The sequence below is a fragment of the Colletes gigas genome, unplaced genomic scaffold, assembly GCF_013123115.1.
Source record: "Colletes gigas isolate AHSC1104 unplaced genomic scaffold, ASM1312311v1 Colletes_gigas_Sc00017, whole genome shotgun sequence".
Taxonomy (NCBI): domain Eukaryota; kingdom Metazoa; phylum Arthropoda; class Insecta; order Hymenoptera; family Colletidae; genus Colletes; species Colletes gigas.
Window position 1 is genome coordinate 392068 of NW_025106646.1, and position 23096 is coordinate 415163.

Consider the following 23096-nt stretch of genomic DNA (forward strand, 5'->3'; position numbering starts at 1 on the left):
TCCTGCGTTCCGCGCTAACCACTCACGAATACTTTCTTCTCTTTCTTCCCTCTCGATTTTCCCTCCGTTATTTACCCTCTTCGCCACGAGCCCTGGTGCTCTCCCTACGCTTATTCCCCCTTCCGTTTCTTTCTCTCCTTGTATCGGTCCGTGTTTCGCGTTTATTTATCCTCCTCGAGGCTGCTACCCTTTTTCTTCCTCTTCGTGTTTTTTCATTTCGCTTTAAAACGCGATTCCATCCATTTCGACCTTTTTCCTTCGTCCCGATTCCCTGGATGATCCCGCGGCTCACCCCTGGTAGAAAAGGAAGCGGCGAAATCATTTCCACGCGCGGGATTCGGTTATTTTAAGCAATTGTTAAGTGCCCTACCAGCCACGACGAAGACACGTTTACACGGGTACGTCTCAACACCCATGATTCACCGACGGTTTACACGGCTACCGACCGACCAGCGATGGGACCAGTGACATAGTCATTCATAACGGAGAAGAAAACAATTAACAAATAACCACTTTAAGTACCATAATGAATACGTTCATATGAAAAAATAAATTCGTACGAAAAATATGTATTATTTGTCGGATAACAATATATCTCCTCATTGCAAATTGTTACGTCTTAGGCTTGGTAATTATTTCCAATAATTATCGAATTTTTCATTCACAGATTTCCAGAATTCCTCAGCTTTGTGAATGGCTATATCACTGGGCAGGTCCCATCGCTACCGAATGGATCTTGCGCCGTGTTTGTCTCCTCCTCGTCGTTTATCGCGCGTTTTACCAGTTCCTCCGTCTGGCCGAAACCACTTCGCGGCCGATAAATCAGCCAACGCAATTAGATGTGCCTACCGAAATCCACGCGAGAGCTGCACCCCGTCATTTCTCCCCTACCCGCCCCCTTTTTTCCCTCGAAGAGTCTACGATAGCGGCGCACGTGACAGGGGTCCTCTTGGAATTTCGGAGCGTTTGTAGTTCCCGTGAATGGTCGTTAGCTCGGATTCAGGAATATTTATTGGCATTCGTGTTTCTCGTGGCCAAATGCACCGAATGTCATCCTCGTGTTTGACAAAAACTGCAATTCTATTTCAGTACATAAAGCCTTTTTCCAAACGCAGAATACTCGTGACTTTTTTTTCATAAAAAAACCCTTCCGTGACGCAAACATTAAAATTGAAACCAACGATGGAATTCGAGAGATACAGAAATAGTAATAAATGCATTGCTTCGGCTTTCATTTTTATCGTCGTTTTATAAACGAACTCTTTCACCCGACGTAGGGGCGCGTAAATGAAAATTTTCAGCCAATTGTACGCCGCTAAACGCATAATCGAGACGTACGTATTCCCGTTTTCATAAAATTATGACTTAATGTATTCCGTCATGGGCCATTTGCGTAACTCGATAAAAACTTGAGGTTTAATAGAAAAAAAGTCCGGCAGATAATCGGAACGAACCGACGCTGACGCGGCTCGTCGCGATAAACGTCCCTGCCCGTTGGAAATTTAGTTATGAAACTTTTTCAGACACAATCGCCCGAGATACGGAAATGCAGAGATGTCGTAAACCTCTCCCTAAAACCGTGCGGTTCTTACGGATTTAGTGACGCATAAGACGCTTTATATTGCGATTAAAACCACCCTTAAAACGCTCACAATGGAACTTCCGAATCACGACGGACACTTTACGTATACGAATCTTTCGCATTCATTTATTCCGCGATGCACATTCTGCTATAACTTCTATTACGAACGAAGATTATATTTATAATATACACAAATTTTCAGTCCCGATTAATTAAAATTTTATTCAACACAGATCTCATATTTCACAGAGCAAGAGATATTGAAATATCGACGGTAGCACAGCCACATTCTCTACAATACAATTTCCACGATTTTTAATATTGACAGAAGCCAGCTCTTCGAAAGAGTTTCGTCAATTTAAATGCAAAATCGTTGTAAATTCTGTGTATCTTGATACGAATACTTTCGAGAAATTTAATTTACAGGCTCCCACGGTCCCGATGCTTCTATAAAGCGGAGTAACTTTTAATTACTCGCCGAAAGCGTATTGACTGAACGAAACCAGCCTCCATCAAATTCCGTTAAAATACGTCCGACGATTCCGCGAATTGGGACACGCGACTGAACGAGCGCGATACGATTCTGTTTCCCGCGCCACGCTCGCTCTCACAAAGTGCAAAGAACGAACAATAGTTTTATCGTCTGGGAGTGAATCAAAGGGTGCGTCAATTGCTGATAACGGGCGCATCATTTTTTAACCGCAATACGTCGTTCTCGATAGGAAAAAACCTTCCATTCGTACATCGCGATGTGCTCGATTCGCGCGACGTTTCAAAATATCGTCCAATTATTTCCCCGCGGCTTAAAGAGAAACACCGCTTCCACGACTGTCGCAAAATTTATTTCGTGACTCACGGTATATTCTCTGAAAATCGTACGACGAAACTCGGAAGTGACACGACTGCGACCAAACGTTGCAAAGGACGTTTCGATTCCTCTTCGTGCTTTAAACGTTATTATACAGGGTACTAGAGGTCAAATTAAGACGAAAATCAAGAATACCAATTTGTTGATCGAGGCTTCGTTAAGAAGTTATTAATGTTTAAAGTTCCGCCTATAGAACAGCAATCTGCGAACAGCTGCGTTACGATAGTGGTTCTCACTTAGGATGAGAAACTCTACTTAGCGACGTATCGACAGCCTTATGAGTGAGAACCACTATCACGCGTACGCAGCTGTTCGCAGATCGCCGTTCTACAGGCACAACTTTAAACGTTAATAACTTTTTAACGAAGCCTCAATCAACGAATTTGTATTCTTAATGTTCGTCTTATTTTGGGCTCTAGAATCTGTCATTAAAATTTTTCTAAACACGTTCTTATTCTCGTTAATTCAGTCCTGTATTATATGACAATTGCAAGCAAATCTCTGACACGGAACGCAAAAAACTGATCGATTTGGGGGGTGGAATGACCCGGATATCTTCCCCAGGGCGATGAGGAAAGTACGAGAAATCATCTCGTCGAGTGGTAGCAGCCACGAGGAAAGACGTCGACGTCCTGTCGTATTGTGTGTCAGCCAGGTCGTAATCTCTCTCGCCCTTCTCAGCCCCTTTCTTCCCAGCGTCGAAATTGCAGAAAAGTGCTCCCGTTGTATCGGCCTCTTTGTATATTAGACACGAAAGGCGGGCAGAGCATTTTCCGTCCCTTTTACCCCCGGCGTCGGTTGATCACACCCCCGCCCGTTTTTCTCGCCGCGTTTTCCTTTTTTTATTTTCTTCTGTTCCTCCACGGCTTCGACCGGAGGATTACTCGCGGCTGATTGTGTCGTCCGTCGCGACGAAAACGCCCGCACGATTAAACCTAACGATCCGCTATTCCAGCCAAGAATAATACCGGCTCGTGCGTCTTGCCGCCAAGAGTTACGGCAAGCGGAAACTAACGAGGGCCCACTTTATTCGCGGAAAGGAGAGATTATTTTGCACGTTCTGCAGCCGCCACCGAACCCGCCCCCGCCTTCTTAGCCGCGCCACTTCTAGCTACCCTTGGCGAGCCGACGCGACACCCTCAACGCGATATCACGGATACCAAGACCTTCTGTCTTCGCTGCTTTTTACGGGGCTAGTGTGAACGAATTTTATATCAGATCGTCTCGTTGCAACGCGCACACCGTGTGGAACCCGCCGAAGCGTTATCGCGTCACCTACGTTTTCTTCTTGCTTTCGCAATCGAACGTCTGCGCGACTAATAATAGTCGTAGATCGAAAACAGTGGGTGTAAAACTCTCGACGGACGATTTAATTAAGAGTAATTCTTCAGATTCTCACGCAAAAGAACAGACAAGCGTGAACTTTTGAAAAAATCTTTTAATTTTCCTAAAGAACGTACTTTCGAAAATATATTCGCGAAAACTCGTGCTAGGAGTCCTAAAGATAATAGAAAATAATCAACATCGTTGGTATAAGGATAGACAATTTTAAACACGTACGACCACGCTGTAACATTTCCTTGGAAGCCAAATAACGCGTAAAAGTTTTTACGCGGTGTAGAAGAGAAGTAAACAAGGTACAAAATACGTGCAAGAAGAACAAATACATAAACCGAAATATTTAGTTGAAATAAAAGTTATTTAAATATTTGTAGAATAAATAGCGAAATATTAAACTCGATCTGAATTTGAAAATAAAAAATATTAACCTTTAGTAGCATTATTGCCACGCGCTATCAGTGTCATTCGTTTGTTTCAATTGTCACACTTTATGGACAGTAAATCAATTGAACCATAAAGAGTAGACAATTTTAAACGCCACTCAGTGTGCAGATAGTTTAAACTGCCATGCAATTTACACATGCGGCTCTGCATAAAAGTATACTATTTTCATTGTATCAGAGCGGGTAATTTCAATGTTCTCTCACGTACGTTGTACATGTTAAGCACGAGGGAATCCGCTGCGTTTTTTGACCGTACTGAATTAGCATTAATACGTAAATGTGCCGCGCTTTATCCGCCTAATGGCAGGTAATTTGGACTTCTAATTGTAAGTTAAATATTTTAGGTCCTCCGCAGCACTCGTGGAATATTGCACACGTTACCTCGCGTAATACGACTTCAATTGCAAAATTTATGAAACGAAACTTTTCAGCCACGGTCCGATTGGTTTATAACTCGACTCAAACATTTTATTTGTACCGTAAATATAAAGAAGAATAAATACGATGAAAGTATCGAACAATAAATCGATCTAGTCAATGCACTTTGACAGGAAATTCGGTAACCTGCTTCAGCGTACATCAATTGGTCGGAAATCGATGCAGAACATGTAATACGTTGAATTTCGCGTCACCCGGGGGTATTAGTAACACGAACGTCTGCTAATAACTACTCAGTCATCATATCGAACGCTAATTAATAAGCTGTTTGATTGGCTAATTAGTTGGCGGAAGCTCTTGCCTTTCGTGCCAAATATTTATCGAAACTGTTCCATCAGGGGAGCATCGAAATATTTAACCAATTGTCCCCGCGATTAATTACATTTTATACAAGGGATCGTTGCATCGCAAATGTATACCAAAACAAATTTTAACCTACAGAGTACAATTATAGAGTTCAGCTTCAAATTCGGCTACGGAAACACTGCAGAGATCAAACAATTTTGATGGTCGAACGAACGACCGAGCGCCTATGGGGGTTGTTCTTCACGCTCGAAAGGAATTTATTTAATTTTCAATCCATAATATTTCGGCCATAGTTCGCGGGTATTCGTGGGACAATCCGTATAATTTTTACGCAACGTCTATGCAGAGATTCATAGTTCTCCGTGCAACAAAGTTCCCGCGAAGGGTGTATTTTTACCCCCGTTGAGTGCTGGTGCTTCACGGTCGCGAACAACTTTCCCTCGGTAACTATATATCGCCCGGTACTTAAAGTCTCGAGTCTCGCGGCTCGTCCCATGGGGCCATTTACAATTTCATCGCACGACGTGTCACTCTAGGCGTTACGAGTTTCCCGGCTGCTGTCCGAAGCGCGGTCCGGGACACTGCCAGATCGTTAACCCCGCTTAAAAGAGCCCGATAGATTGTTAGGCAGAGCCGAACGAAAAAGACTAACACCCGGCATTTTCTAGCCCATTGAGCCCGTTCGTGCACGAACCGATACGGAAAGCACGATATATCGATTCCGGGGAACGAGAACCCGACGCTGGACCAGATTCCCCGAAACGAGATTAAAATTCAAAATAATCTCGCGAATACACCCTCGAATATTATTCATTACCAACAAGATTAATCGTTACACGATAAAAGAAACATTAATAACGCGTACATCTCGATAATCGCTGTCGCGTTTCGTTTCATGGAATTTAGATTCAACCAGGCAACAATGTATTCTTCATTCAATCGATTAGTTCCAACCCCTGTTATGACTCTAATTAAATTAAAAAATTAATTATGAATATATTGCTTCTGGGAAAATGATCGTATATTGGAATGGACTTTATTCTCCATTTGATCCTCCTATTGATCTTCTAAAGTAGTTCCATTTGGTACAAAAATAATTTCTGCAAAAGCAAAGGTCAATCGGACAACGAGATGACTATCTTTGGATGACCTGGCAATTTGTCGTCGACCAAATCCTCTTGGCTGACTTTGGAGCGTCTATATCTTACAGATACTAGTGTCGAGGACATGCAATTATCACCATAAACCTCCTTCTGCATTCCAAGCGTTTAGAGAACCATTTTCTCAAGATTAAAACAGAATTTAACCGAGCATCAAGTTCCAGTACCACTGAAGTTCGATGACCACTGAACGTGGTGGCCATTTTTGTTAAAACATGGAGCTATCAAATATCTCAAATATGAATAAAGTTGCAATGCGTAACAAAATTACTATTTATTGAACGATAAAAAATATTGAATATTAAATAACTAAAATTTGCTAAAAATCAATTTTACTAAAACGTTCGTTGTTAGGAATAGCGAATTCTCAAGGTTTACATTTTCAACGAACATGAATTTAATATTAAAAACAATGGATAGTATAAATAACTAAAATTTGTTAAAAATCAATTCTACTAAAACGTTCGTTGTTAAGAATAGCGAATTCTTAAGGTTTACATTTTCAATGAACATGAATTTAATATTAGGACGAACGGATGTAATAGAACGTGGTGAAAAGTGAATACAGAGACGCCCGTTAAAAATTTACGTCCGATAAATTGAACAAACGTTTCGTAGGTAAGCGTTCGAATACTTTCGCCATTGCATGAATGTTTAAACAGCATACGATATGGGAAACGATGTTTACCCTCGGAACGGGGTCGTAGTCACGGCTGGCGGGTTGCGGCCCATTCATCGAGCGTTACAAATATGTTAGTCATGCTTAATTGCCTCGGCGGCCCGTTTAATGAGACACAATCGAGTCCGCGGATATTGGAATTCAATTCGTTCCTCGAAATATTAACGTTCGCGGCTGTAATCTGTGAATCGGTACGGCTCGAATTAATTATTCCCTGCCTTAATGCGCCACAGCGCGATAACGCGGCGTCCAATGGGCCGTGCTAAATATAAAACACGTTCGATGTGAAATACCGTACGTGTGGTAAATCCGTGTGATCGATGGATTGCGAGAATGTGGGTAAAACGAGATACCCAGCCTCTGCTCGCCTCCTATCTCTATCTACCTCCGTTTTTTCCTTTTTCTCCAAATTTATACCTCGACGTTATTTCACGTATCGGAGAGGGAAACTGGCCGAGGAATTTCTTTTTTCCTCTTTTGGTCACGTTTAGCCGTTGTCCTATACAAAGGTATCGGGATGGAGGTTTGCATAAAAGGGATCATCGTTTCGATGAAGAATCGCGTCTTTCCCGACATCAGGTTTCCCCAACAGGTGTGCCAGTTCCTCTGGGTTAGCATTCTCTCTACGTTTCCTTGTGCGTTATGATGGTCAACTCTTACACGTCGGAAAATTGCTTTGGACCATTTCGTGATCAAATATATTTATATGGTTGTTCGTTGAAATTAAATGTGCGTGAAAACAATACAAAACATTCCTACAATAATTGTACTCATTTTAACTAATCGTACGTTTAAATTACTAGTCGCAGAAACGAGTGTAAAACGATCAGTGATAAAAACGATTGTTTCAATTATCAGTTAGGGGACGCAGAATTTTATTTATCTCTGCAGTCCGTGATTGGGATAATTGCGAAAACAAAGAAATATTTACTTACGTTTGTGTTTTATTTATCACCTTGTGATAGTAGTTACCCCTTCAATACTAACGATGATTATAGTCACTCATTATTGCATACTTGGTATCTTATCGATAACTACAGTTATTTTTAATTTGATTATCACGACTTTTCAAAATAGATTTTTCTACGAAGTTATGAGCAATTGACGCAGAATATTTAGCAACGAACACTTCCATGGGATGCTTTGCGCGTACAAAAAGGTTCGAGCAAAAGAAGTAACAATATACGAATTGGCATTCTAAATATAGCGGCTGCGGGCAATAACAATGAACCATCGACCTTGATTACGGATAATCTATTCGCTGGACCGAAGTCCGCTATTCTGATTCGAGGGACACGTGCTTCTTAACGGTCGATCCTTAAGAGCATCGATGATTGCGTCTCTTTAGCATTCAAATTGCCTCGGCGTCACCTGTCGCGTCGCGAGTAGAAAAATTCGACGACTCAATTTGAATAAATTTCTCGGCTCCGTTCCCCGTGCATGCGATAAAACTTTCTCGGGCATAAAATTAGCGACTGTATTCGGCGGTTTGCGAGCATACCTTCTTTTCGATGCACCATAAATTTCTGACAGGACCCAGGGATCGCTTTTTAACGAGATCCACGTCGATCGTCTTGATTGTTCCGGGCCAACAGCGATGTTACATCAAACGTCGGCCAGTTTCATCGTTCCTCTTCAATCGCGTCGAGATTTAATTATAATCGACGTAAATCTTCGTTTCACTCTGGCCCGTCGATTGCCGCCATAGATCACAGTTTGCCCGAGCTTCGAGATGAAAAAAAAACGCGTTCCTTGATCGCCCCACGCGGTCCACGTCCACCGACCACCTTCCGATCTTCCCTCGGCTTCTCGAGCTTCTACGTTTCCCGTAGCATCACGATCCAAACTTTACCCACGTAAATTCGCCCGCTGCAAGAACCTCGGTGTTCTTTTCTTACCCTCGTCCGAAAGAGATTAGTTCCCGCGATTCGAAACTAGCGGGCGAGTTCCCCGATCGCCACCGTGGACGAAACTCTAGCTGGTCTCCGAGGGAAAAACTTTTTCCGTCAAGTTTTCGGCCGGCAGATCCGGGGTGGGGAGGTTCGTGCCCCGGTAGGCCAAGAGAGGGGTGCGTAGCAGCCAGCACGTGACACTTTTTATCGGGGAATCACACGTGTCACGCGAGATTATTGGCCTTTGTGAGAGCCTTGACAAATGGTCCACCGCATATGGCGCGTCGCGCACGACTGAGGCCAGATTTCGCTTCCACCATCCTCTCCCTCTGATCTACCCCCACCAATGTCCACGCTGCTATCCTCTTCTCCGGTCCTCGGCGTTTTCCTGACTGTCGTCGTCGTCGTCGCAGCACGCAGACTCCGTCACGACGACGCTCGTCACCCCTGCGAGAGTCTCCTCGTTCAGGTTGGCTCCTCTTTTTGCATGGTTCTCGATCAAAGCGACGCAGAAAACCATCCAGCCGGCTTTCTTATTGTAAAGAAGGCACGTAAGTGTATTCTTCGAGAGACTTCTGGGTCCAGAACCTTTTACGGGCCGCTACGGATCGGCCGGCCGTCATTGTGCTACGCGGTACCAAACGTGTTCCAGGTCTCCTTCCCGTTTTGCGAACAATTACGTAATAGATACTTTTCAGGTAGCCCAATGGCCGCCAACGTTGCAGCTTCGAGGAAAATTGGACTTTGTGTCTCGTCGTCGCGTTCATCGGATTTACTTTGTCCTTTTCAGACCCCACTGGTTGTAAACATTTACTCGAACAGCCGACCAAGGTTCGATGATTACCAAAGGTTACCTATTTCAATCGTGTTTATCCATACTGCAGAGGCTTCGTACTGAATTCTTAACGAGTTTTTCTTTTACGATATGCCACCTTCGAGCTCCGTGGGTATCAAGATTCGAATAAACACTGTAGACGTCGCTCGTACAAGCGTTTCGTGCGATCCTGTAATTAATGGGGAGGAGCAAGCGACGACAAATTGATCGTGGAAATATTCGAAATTCTGGGACCAGCGTTCACGCGTCCGCGTTTCAAATTACCTGTTTCGTCAGCAATGTCGATATCACAGCTTTTGAAAGCATACATGCGCTCTCGGAGCCGTGATAAATACCGGTCTCGCGGGTATTACAAATCAGATAACACGGTATCTTTTCTCTCTTGAGTTTTCTGGCTGCGTGTCTCCTATACTGTTCGACCGAGAGGATGAATAATCGTCCGAGTGACGAAACCCAAGTCTGTTCCAGAGAGACGAATTTATTCTCCCCGGCAGTCTCCTCTCCTGAAACTCCGATCTTTGGCCAGGTGTAACCTTTTTACGACGATCGGAGCGCACGAATGGATCCTAGATGGGTTTTTATTGTAACGGAGACGCGTAACCGAGCATATTTGATAGCCTTTCTTCTGGGTTTTGTGAATTAGATGAGCTTCATTGTGTCCCTGTCACGCTTTATACGAGTAATTTTATTTATCATCGTCCGAATAGGAATATCGAAAGGTTACTGGTCTCGGAAAATTCGTTTATTAACTCCACTAAAAGGGTATTTGTGTTATTTATCCTCCACGAATCTCTAAGCATTATCTTTTCACCTTAAGATTTCGACGGTCGAAGGAAATGAGTCCTTCTTGATGCCGCTGGAGATAACCGAACTATACAGGGCAGCTAATTGCAAATTAGTGCCTCAAGTCGCATTCTTGTTAAGATACGGTATAAAGTCTAAATAAATACTATTCTGGTAAAATATTTTATCGATACTTCGACGGAACAAGGAAACATTATTTTATTCTAAAAAAGTATCTAGCATCGATTTTATAAAACGAAACTCTGATAAATGTAACTACCGATCGGGAAACTGTACAGTGGAAAGAGGAAGCAGCAATAAAACGGGATAGGAAAAGGAAAAGTCTACTTTAATTTTCAGCTGCTTTCCATGGAATAAAGTCTGGACCGAATTTTTCTCTTCCGCTTCAATTTTTCGCCCGTCCATTTCGCGAATAAAAGAGCTCGTGAGATATAAAACTGGTCGACAAGAGATTCTATGCCGACGGTAGAACAAAAATTACAGACGCGCGTAGCACGTTGCGCTATCAACTAAAATGAAAAGCGTCCTGGTGCACGGTCGGGGCGTCGGGGACGAGATAAGATCTACAAATTTCATACAACAACATAGCCGCTGGAAGAGTGCTCCGCCGGGTCGGGAGATACCTTTTCCGAAATTTACTATGCTTGTTTAGACCGAATTAACGAGTACAATGTCGCCTTTCGAGATTGCTCCTGTCACGAGTTTCGTTTGTGACATCCTTAGAGTGTATTAGACCGACTCATGCGTCCCGCAGGAGCAGTTTTCCTCCAAGTTTCATCCAAGTTTGGAGCCTGTTATACCTTCTCTCTCGTCCGTCCGATAGGACTCTTGGTTCTGGGACGAGTCTGAACGACCAGCAAACCTCACGGTATCGCATCCCCTTGCGATTATCCTTCGGCACGGGGAGTTATCGCATTGCACCTGTTCCGACGAGTTCGCAATTAGCCGGTTCAGAGAACACTGCTTGAAATTTTCCTCTGTCTCATTGGCAGCTGCTACTGACGGTATCCACGGTGAACGGATTGAAAATAAACGACGCTGTATTAGTTGTCACGTTTCTTACACGAGACTCGAAACATTTTTAACCCTTTGTCTTTCTAGACTAAAATTATAAATTCATTTTTTCAGCTGGTTATTTTTAAACGAATTAGGTTGAAATTTGGTTGGTGTTCCCGTGACATAATTTTTCTTCCGGAAGTGATCCACTCATCCATTCGTAGCTCTGGGACAACTTATTATAACGTAATTTTAATAATCTTCCGGTTCACGCGTTGCGAAGTTGCCTTCATGGAAAGTGCGACTTTCTACAACAATCTGTTATCATTTATTAATTACTATGCGACGCGCGTAAGGTTCGCATCACTGGGAGGTTATATATGGATCGCGGAGTTTACATCCATCTACTAACATCTTACTGTACGTTTTTGTCGGCGTGCCAAAATGAAGACGCATAGTGGTGCATGCCATTGACTGACTCGTCGAGTGATGAATGTAAATACACGACTAAAATTAAGCACTTACGAGCAAAGTGTGCGAAATCTTTGCTCGGTTACATTGGTTTTCTTGCCGGAGAGGAAGTTACAATAGGCATTTCACTATACGTTTAAGCTTTCTTCTTATTTTATGAGCCTTTGTTTCACTTTTTCATATAATATATACCTTCCTAAATAAATTCCAAAGTCTTTCGATCGCAACGAGAAAAGCTATTCATTTAAGTCGATCTTAAGCTCGTTATTCAAGTTGCTCTAACACTGAAGATTCAAATTTTTAATCAACTTGTTTATAACATTATTTAAAAAATATGCACTATTTACAAATATAATTGATTGAACTACGATATTGTATATATAATTCAGTATTAATATTTTTGGAAGTTTTATAAAGTCTGTTCACTTTTGGTGGTTACTGTATTTCGATCGCTAGGAAGCTCCCGGGTAACGCGTACTCACTTTTTGTGAAACCAGTACTTGGAATCGAAGGTATCTATAATTCTCGGGCAAGCTAAATGCAGGACGACTATGTTTGGCGTCGGTTCGGCTGGTGTTTGTAAACGCGGTTGCTGCTAAACGTTCCCGCGATATATCAGGCTCCGCTCTCTATATATAAAGCTTTTAAGCCTGGATTCTGTGCCTCCTTGTATAATTAGGAGCCGTAAGTGTTCTCGTAGGTGCTGCCATATATACCACCGTAGATACGATCTATAGGTTGTCAAGCAGATCGTTGTTACAGATTAGTCCGACTCGGTGAGCCCGCGTTGTTAATAAGAGGCTTCGTCCTGTGCTTATTGCGCGCCTAACCGCGACTCCTTTTCGCACGATCATCGGGGACGGCGGGACCAGATTCCTCGATCTTCGATCTGAGTTGCGATCCGGAACCCCCGACCGGCAGCTGCATTTTCTCTGCCCTGCCAGCCCCGTGAAACCCGCAAAAATGAGTGAACATTAAAGCCAGATGCCAGAGCGCGTCTTTACAATTCTTAATCCCTCCTTTATAACGCGTTACAACGCTCGTTGGAAGCGTGAACTACACACCGCGATCCAGAGATACTGGAACAGGTTGTGCCAAGCCCGAGTTCCACACAGTTTTTCAATCTTCCAACGCGATACACAGTGGAACAAATTTTCCTAAACGCGTGAAAATACACGCTTCGCGAAAATCAACGTTTGCACGTCATCCTTTGTTCAGCGAGTAATTCGTAAAATGTACAAAAATAATTTTTGTCGGGAGAGGTCGGACGATTCAACGAGAAATATAAAAGTTTTTGGTCCGTGTTGGTTCTGTAAACCACCTGCTGAAGAAACCTGGGGAACCTCCATAACGACCTACGTTTTGTCGAAGTCTTTTCGCTAACAGAGTCCATTTCGACGGGACGGCCAAACTAATGTCTACCTGCCACGGATATCCCATGCCCCGATTTAAGTTCGCACGAATATAAGCCGATGGTGTTGCAGATATATTACTTTATGCCTATTTTATTACAATTTAATATTCATGATGAAGTCTGATGAAACAACGAGCACGTCTAACAGATTCACGTTTGTAACTGTTCTTGAAGTTTTCCGGAGTGAAATTTCGGCGAAAGTTTCGAGGCCTTTGTTTGGCTTTCCTGAGCTTCCTTGGATAATTGATTAATAGGCGAGGGGGCTCGCGATATGATACCAGACTCACGAGCAAGTACTTCATAAACAAAAGCAGATAATACCGCAAATAATCTTGTAGACATAGTGTGTCTCGTGGCAGTAACTGTAAGGTCTCTTGAATTAATTATTGTAACCCTCGTACTTCAGAGTTTTCCACTAAGAAGCAAACTTACTGTTTAAACACACATGACTCAAGTAAGAAACATACAACAAATATTTTGGTTTAAATATTTTGTCTTGTGTGTATTATATTTGTTAACGATGTAGATTGAAAGCGTTCGAGTACTTTCGTGAGCCACTGTATGTTAATTTATCACCTTGGTCACGTTTTTCAAGACTAGTAGCACGTTTTGCTATCGATCATAGTCGATTTTGTTTTACGAAATTTATAATTATACATTTTGGCCGCGTTTCGGGGATTTTGCCCCGATGCATGGCGCTTAGAAAAGTTCGAAATTGCTTTCCGTGTGACGGGTATGCGAATTTCGGATGCCATACACAAAACGTCGCTGAACTTTCGTGCGTTCCGCGGAACAGTGATGGTAGAAGGAGGTGGGCGAAGTTTATTTGAACGTCACGCGTTTATTTCGCCGCCGTCGGACGAAAACTTTCGGTCGCAGTCGGATGATAAGAATTTGGATTGTTCTGAAGCGTTTTACGCGAAGTTCTCGGAGTGAATCCAAGTGGAAAAGTCCAAAGTGCTGTATCACCGAGTCACTGGCCGACTTCGTCCTCCCGTTGCACAGTAGGCCAAAATTAATTCGTAACGCGACAAAAATAATTTACTGATTTAATTGTAAAATTAATTTACACATTTCTGTAAGATATTTGTATGGAATATAGTATACCTTGCTCAGCTCATAAAGACTTTATTATGGCATACCTTGGCTCAAAATAATTTTTATAAATTCCATAGGGAGTAACTTTAGTTTGCGTATCGAACAGTCCAAAGTCCGCGGATTAAAAATGAAAGGAAAATTAAACGCTTGGCATACTTTGGCGGGTCTTAATCTGACATTACCAAATTTTATGAACTCATTAATACTGCTACTTTACTGTACAACGAGTTTATATTAAGCGTTGCTTCGAGGTAAATGGAAGGAGGGGACTTTCCCGTTACTGGTAAAGAGTCGACGAGAATGTGACGAACAAGATACATACGACCCGTATACTTTTTTTGGGAAGAAACAAATTCTCGGCCACGTTGAAGCGCAGCCAGAATGTTTTTCAATCTATTAATACCCGCCGGCATGTTTGGTTCAAAATATTTGTCTTGTAACAGAGACAACATATTGTGTTTCTACAGGGGTGGTACAAACATTCCAGCGTATTCCTTTATGTTTCGAATATGAAACGAGATATTCCTAGTCAGTGAAAATAGAAACAGAATTATGGTTCTAGAAGAAGCTGCAGAATTATCGATATTACGAAAATTAGTTATTTTGTTGAACTAAATCTGTTCTTTTCATTGATCGATTGCTGTTTAAATAAAGGTTGTTGTTTTAAAGAATCCTGTATACAAAATTGAATTCAATTTCAATTAAATAAACGATTTATAATTCAATGTTAATCGTATATAAGTCGTATAATCGAGAGGAATTGCTGAAATTTCTTTAGGTATATAGCGTCGAAGTGAATATCAAAATAAATATAGAAGACAGCATGAATAATAATAGTTTATGTGTTCAGCAGATAGAGGATGTAATGCCCTTTAAAACGAGTGTTCATACAATTCGATAGTGTAATTAGTTCCGAAGATACAAGGTTTCGAAGCGTTTGTGTACTTTTCAGTGTTTACGTCGCGAGGTCATTGCCCGCACGTGCTCGTAGTAAACAGGAAATAGTAAATTCTTGGAAACACTACGTTACTTGGTCACGACTGTCACGATCTTGGGGTAGTTCAGCACGTTGCAGGTGCAAGAGAGAGGTACGATGCGTAAGACGAAGAAAGAGATAGTCGAATTAGAAAAATGGCATCTTAATATAAACAACGATATCTCCAAAACGAAAAGTCGAAATCGACATAATCCAAGAATCATTCCAAAGTGGAAGCTTTACCATTTCTAACAGTAGCACAGTTATGAAAAAAACATTAGTATATTCAAAACTACACGCGTTTAAAATTTTAATAATATTCTTTCATTTAAATTACCATATCTTTGAAACGGAAAGTTGAATCGACATAAAACAGAAATCATTTTAAAGGGGAGGCATCGTCGCTTCTAACAGTGGCTTAATTATAGAGAAAACACTGGTGGTTTCGGAACTGCGTGTAAAGTTTATTTTTTTTAATACGCGTTAATCTTCCAGGTTTAAAGGAAGATAGCATTTGTGTTACCTTTAGCTTAGAGTGAAGGTTATTGCCAGTTCCATGACGCGATTCGATATAAAATTGAGACACGCAGCTCGCAATAAATATTGACCGGAGGCGAGGCAACCAGACGTCGATTTACAGCGGCTGTATTCCAGCCTCGAATAAAATAAAGGATCGGCAACTATCCCCGCACGACGCAACGATTTCGAACGAAACCGTTTTAGTTCGAGTCGCCCTTTTATGATCCGCAGGCGTGCAACTTTTATACGTATCGCGGAATACTGTTTGTTATTTTTGCCGCGATTGCGAGCCACGTTTTTCTTTCGCAAGATGCAACGATTGGTCGAACCGAACGGGGGCTTGTTTGGCTTGGAATCGATTCTTTATTTTTTTTTTTTTCGGACGGAATGATGCGAAAGTTTAATTCGCTGCGAGAACCAGGGGATCGAGAGCTCGAAAATAAACCAAAATGGTACTAATTGAGAACACGCGGATGCAACGTACCAATAAACGGTGAAAATTATTGCGGTACAAATTTGGTTGAACACGATAGCTCGCTTCGAATTTAACGCGGCGGTATTGTAAAGTCATAAACTGCCAAAAAGTGACGCACACGACCGCTTAAAAGGTTCGAATACTGCAAAATTTAAATCCAGCGATATAAATTTTGATCGTGAGCATCCTCGAATTGAGATTCTCTAATTTTTCTAATTTTCCGAGGATAATTGCGCAGGGATAAAAATTTATCCGGCAGGCGGTAGTAGGGTACTCATAGCAGCAAGTATGTAAAAAATGTCTCGCGCAATAATTTCACCCCGAGTCAAAAGTCGCAGTTTAATGGTGACGCCAGCATAATATATGAATTTCTTAAGCACGAAACTAGTTACCTTTCTTCGAAAACCATTGTACTTGAAGAATAGCCGCACCCCTCGGGATCTCTCATTCCTCTTATAAGTCACTCCATAGCCCTCCAATAAAAAGAACATCAATCATAATGACGATAATGACGGTGCAAGGAACACCCCATTCAAAAATCATTCTATCGTATGAAACGATTTCAACGCCAATATCTCTCGCGGAAAATCTCTCATCGCGACGTATTCCGAATCCGCTAGGGTCTCGAATCGTAGAATTGGCTTAAAGAACTTGAATTCTCGATCGCTGATGTGATTTAAAAACATTCCCCGAGCTTTCAAATTATTTGAAGCGCGAATCGAAATGATCACTTCGTTAGCGGATTGGAAACGACTCGTGGAAACGGATAGTTTATCGTAGAACTTCGAAACGGTGATTTATGGGAACCTTTGGGCCGCTCTTCTTGAAACGATACTAGCCACGGGGGGTTAATCGACCACAACGACCAATGGGTCGTCTATGAACCGTTGCTCGGATAATAAAAGGACATCGTCGCGCAGCGGTGACGACAATAGTGACGCGTAATGGTGTCCACGGTCTGAGAATCTCGGAAACATTTATTCTTCCCCCGATATACGGATTATACTCTGTATACCAGCATGGCATTCGTGGACGCCACAATAGGGGATTCATGATAGGCATTTCACGTTTAGATTTGTGTAAGCTCTGCCTACAAGCACGCTAAACATAAGCCATTAAGTTGACTAGCGTATAGCACCCTCTGCTAATAATTGTTATTGTAAGCGATTTTCACGATGCTCGGACATTAAGCTAATAACCTATTTTGAATCGTGCCCCTCCTTTGATAATAGCCAATCGAGTATGATTGTCCCTAAATTACTCAAAAGTGCCCCCCGTTGAGGAATACTTAGCTAATCGAGGGTATTTATTTAAATACTTGCATCACTTTTGCTAAATTGCTTCCACAGTTTCGACGTATCCATACTATTGGGAAATATTTTCATGTTTTTTGTTTTCATCTCTTCTTCTTCACTAAGTACGTACTGTTATACATACGTTAGCGATAAGTGTCTTGGAATTTACGAGAATTGTGAAAAACTTGGTACGATTCAAAAAATTGTGGCGTATCGTTTTCGTTGATCTTCCGGCGTCCTCGCGGGAGATAGAATTCGCATAAAATCGGGAACGGAGTTAAAATTCATACGATATTATCGCACAAGCAAATGAAATGAAAATAACGGTCCGCCGGCCTGACATTTTCGTTCCGGCGAAAGGAAAACGATTTATTTCGCTGATCATCGTTCTCGTTTGGCGAAGCGAAAATATCGGCCCATCGACGCTTCCGTACACGCGTTTGGACATCGGTTCGATGAACGTGATCGGTAGGCCTAATAAAGCACATTGTCCCACTCGAATGGCGACCGGGCGCGCGTTAAAATGCGAACTATTAGGGGTTTGTAAAGCGTCGAAACGCAAGGGCTGAACTGCACACCGCGGCCAGGGCACAGAAGTTACACCGTTTCGGTCTGGCTATCAGAACTTAAGGGTTGTTACCGCGTTCTGTCTCACCCGGAGGGTTCACCAGACCCCACAAAATTCTAACAGTAATAAATTATATTCGGGGCACGCACCAGTCCTAAGGGTGAGCACCACGTGTGCTGCACCAAATGGTACTTTCATTGCACTTGCCTCACGGCTTTTGCATTCTGCCGACCCCGGAACGCCGTGAATTTATTGTTCTTCTTTCCACGAAAGTTTCGCGAACGGTTAGGCGACGGTCGCGTTCGCGTACCACGGCTCGATACCTTTGCCCGTTAGTCGATCCTCTTCGTCTTCCTTATCGTCGGCACGCGTCTCGATTTATTCCGGATTAGAGGCCGATTTTCAATACCACCCATCGGTCTTTTTGCCCCCCTAGGCGGGACGCGTGACCGATCGGCTTTCAACTCCCGGCGAACTTGAATTTTATTCCAGAAAGCCCCCGACGACTGATCGGGAATATTTCATCCAGACTGTTTGCATGCGAAACACGGACGAAGTTGATTTGCAAAACGCGATTGATTGAAAGCCGTCGCGTCGTTAAAATATTTGCTGGGTTGATGCTTCCCTGCACTCGAAACGACGCTTTGGTTATATTAATGGAAAAGAACGGTCGGGTCTCTTCGTTTAATTGGAGTAACTCCGGCCGCCAGTACGCCAACTCGAAATCGGTATAGTCGGAGACCACCGGGCGTCTTAGTTTTTATTTCAGTTTGCGCATTTTATTTCGTCTCGTGGCATATTTTTCCTTTTATTTCTTTTTTTTTTTGCGTTCGATGTAACCAATGTTCAAAGTTAAACGATCGTCCCACCGCCATATCGGACGTGTTCTCGTCGTAGTTACGGCGGAAAAACAATGGTTCCATTCGCGCGCCGGTACAACCGAATCCGTGCATAAATTAAAATAAAACGCGACGAACCGGCGGGATTTTCGTCCGTGTCACTGCAACGATGTCGACATCGTAATTTTCGCCCGTACCCGAAACGTGGATATGTCATTCATTGTGGTACGTCGAGACGCGTACTTCACCCGGGCATCGCGAAACTCGGTGCCGCGTTACTCGTTCAAACCACCCGCGTTAGTTTATTTATACGTGCGTGTGTACGTTATCGTTAAAGTGTGAAATGATGTATCTTCGTTGACAGCTTCCGTCCCCTCTGTTTCCCACGCGTGCGGTCCGCGTGCTTTCCGTGCCCGAGCCGTCGTTTCGCTTGATAATTGGGTTACGCGCGAAAAGCATTAACCCCCCAATCGGGGGAAAGCAATCTTTCTCCTCTGATAATACGTTACGCTCGCGAGATAGATGACCTACGCAACTTTTCAGCTGTTGCTCGATCACGGTACGTGTAAAATAGCACCTCTTGAAAAAAATTTCTATTTTAGTTAGAGAAATAAATCTATTGAAAAATTCCTGATGCAGATCTAACCGAGACAATATTACGAGTTTCTAGTCAGAACGAACCAATATTACCCTAAAAAGATCGGCTCAATATCGCTAGCAAGGGAACCGTCGTTTTATAAAAATATTTCCGTGTTTCCTCCCCTCGGTACAATTCGCGAAAGCTCGCCCATTCGCCAGAAGCTATCAACGCTCCCGAATAGCCTAAATCGCCTCTCTGGTGGCGAAAGGTGGAGCAAGTTAAATCCATAATGATTTATGCCGAGAGCCAACCTCGGATTTTCCGTGAACGCCGGGAGTTTCTGCTTTTATTTCCGTGGCCCTTTCGCCCCTCGTGGAATCCGGTATACTTCCGGGGGCTACCCCTGTTCGCGATCTTTCAAGGATCGAACGTTCGTAAAAATAATTCGATCGCGTTGATTTCCTCCGGGCGGGGTAGCAGGTGCGTTCTGCCCGGCATCTGTCATTTCGCGAGTCGTCGTGTTTCGACGTGGGTCGGCCGGGTCTCGGTTTTCACCCTCTGGAAGCCGGAAGATTACGTCCTCGACATGCATTTCGGCCCCTCTCCAGCGCCTGGGCACTCGACGAGGAGATCGACCACGAGGGCGCGTATAACGACCAAAGATCCTCCGGCAAGACGCTCGAAACTAGGGACGTTTCCCATCCCCGCGGTGTGTATCCTCCTCATACGTGTCGCACTTGGAAATCGCGGTGCTTCGGGAACCCGGTCCAATAATTCGGATCTCGTATTTTGCCGTTTTGCCGAAAGCGTCCCGTCTGCGTTTCCCCGCCTCGCTGAACCCCACACGCTACCCCGTTACCCCACATCTCGAACTCTCCACGATCCCACGACCACCCACACACCCCCGTGGCCCGGCTCCCCAAAACAACCGCCGTCGCGTACGTGACCGGGGTGAGAAAACGCGGTATCGCGCGGGGGAGGAAGCTCAAGGAAAGCAGTCCGCACGACGGAGTTTTCAGACCGTACCCCGAGTTCGCACTCGGAACTCGACAAACACGCGCGTGTGCAACCACCTACGTGGGGGGTTTTCTTTTTTCGCGACGGCTCCTTCGGCCGCAATTCTGGCTATGTCCTGCGCGAATTCTGCTAACGACCGGGGCTTTTCGAGCCTTCAGAGCTCCGGCGGGTGGTTTGTACCGCGAACCATCCTCGGAATAAAGGAAACATTACGCTCGGGCGTAAATTAGACGATAGGATTTCGAAGTACGCCAGAACATCGATTTGCAACCACTTCTTCTATTTCTATAGATAGAAATGTTCAACTTACGAGCTACTTCTGTAAGAAATAGTATTTGCATGTGTGTATGGGGCAAGCATGAATGTCCGAAACAAAAGTCTGACGGGGAGAATGTGAAGGGATCGAGGAAGGCGTACACACGTGTCAAGAACGAATAGAGTCTATGTATAAGTAATATTAACACTTTGACTGCCACGTCATCCACATATGGGTGACAGGATTTTTTACTATAGAACTAGGACGATTAATTCTCAGGATGAAATGTTAAAGTTCATGAATTTTAGCGAGGTTACGAAAATGAATGCTAAGACAAATGTTAAGCTATGTAGTTTACAATTGTCTAAAGGCAAAGTTTTTGACCCGTAAAAAATTGTACAGTTTTGGTCTGGCAGTTAATGTATTAATAAAGGTCTGGTAGTTTCGTTACATTAATTAGTGTATTTGTAATTATTAACCATTCTGTTCCTAAAATTATACTTCGTTTTAGGAGTCATTGCTGTACCGAGCTCTCGATAGACTCTCATGCACCGAATAGCAAAACCGAACGTCGGTGCGCAGTTAATTGGAAATCTGCCAATAGAATGTAGAATAACGAGAACCAAATTTGTCGAGTTCGCGACGTTTCCCTTTGAAGTTGAAGCATCGTTGAATTCGGCTCCCTTTCGTTCGCTCGGTCTCGCCAGGCGCGGTGCATCGATCAAATCAGACATAAATTATTCAGGTTTCAGGTCACGCGTGCACGTTTAACGGAAATGGAATCCATTCCGTTGTCCTTCTCGAAAGTATTTTCGTGGTTGAAGGCCGAGAGGAACGACAGCTGCCGACAGCCCTTTCGCATTTGTCTTAATTTCTCGAAACGGCGGTACGAGCCTGATTTCCTCGCATTACGGCCCCGATGAATTACTTCACGGAGATTACGTTTTCTGGTTAGAACAATCCTCCTTGGCACCGTCGAAGTCAAGCATAATGACGACTCTCCTTTTCAGGGGGACGACGATCACCCTCGACCAGTCTTATCGAAATAGTTCCCCGCGAGAATTAATGATTGTTTCGGATTAGTTCGCTTTCCAGACGAGGGAAGACATCTCGAGACATTCGTCGATCTTAATCGTGGACTTAGAATTGTGCAAAACGAGCATTTGCGAACGACCGCGGACGAAAGTTTATAAATAAAAATTTTCTTTAAATAATCTGCTCGTATGTTGTCCCATTCTTTCGACGATCGATAATAATATTAAATTTACAGTCGACGCTCTCGACGACGGAATGCCCCAATTCGTAGTTAAATACGAACTTCTGCGACGAATTGAAAATTTCTCTCTGCCCTCGTTTGGAAGATTGAAACATTTATGCACCGTAGGAATCGTTGAAAGAGCATTTTCTGAAACCCAGACCTGACATTTACGCGAGAAAACGGCGCGTTACATTTCCCTACGTAATATAACGTATAATATGGTGACGCGCAGAAATGTCTAGCGACGCGGACCCAAAATTCTGCGGAATCTACGATATATTCAAAATTTATTGCTCGCCTCTAGTGTCTACGTTAAAATACGGGCGATTTATTTGGTTCTCGTCTTACGTTAGACATAAATTTCTACTTAACCTGGAATTTAGATCGCGCGCATCCTCCGCATAGTAGCCAGACTTACCCTCTTCCAGGCTCACCTCGATACATATATCTAACAGCTAAGACAAAATCTAGACGTGCAATCTCCCCTGTCTCTTTTCTTCGCAGACTCTTTCACGGCAGTATCGACTATTCGATATTGCCTCGGCGACTTTCTTTCGACGTTTCCTGGTACAACTTCGTGATTCACGATTCCTTTACCTCCATTCTCCCCGAGATTAATGTCGCGTTGAGCGTCCCACTGCATTTTAGAACGTCAACGACCCTCCTTACTAACGATGGATGTACCAACGAGGTCAAAATGACTTATCGTTATAACGATTACCCATTTTTAACACGTCTTACGGAATTCAAGTAAACTTTTTATTTCATTAGGCTTCATTATTACAGCCCAAGTTTTCCAAGTACACTTTCAACTAGTTGAGAATAATTAAGGAGTTACTTTGTTGGCTTCTGTGTGTTGCACAGCCATCATACCCCAGGGAACATTTGATTGCGTTGCACTTTCGAATGTCATTCTGGCTTGCGTATTTTATGAGACCGTGCCATCTGTTTAGAGCTTTCGTTAAGATAAATACGCTGTATTAAGT

The 23096-nt window shown here is 43.2% G+C and overlaps 1 protein-coding gene across 1 annotated transcript in view; it reads right to left on the reverse strand.

Moving 5' to 3' along the window:
- Positions 1-8416, reverse strand: part of LOC122400353 — a 37933-nt gene extending 29517 nt beyond the window's left edge. Inside the window, exon 1 of the mRNA XM_043401772.1 lies at positions 8319-8416. The gene's annotated coding sequence lies outside the window, so the exon portion shown is untranslated. The remainder of the gene's footprint in view (positions 1-8318) is intronic.
- Positions 8417-23096: the final 14680 nt, after the last annotated feature.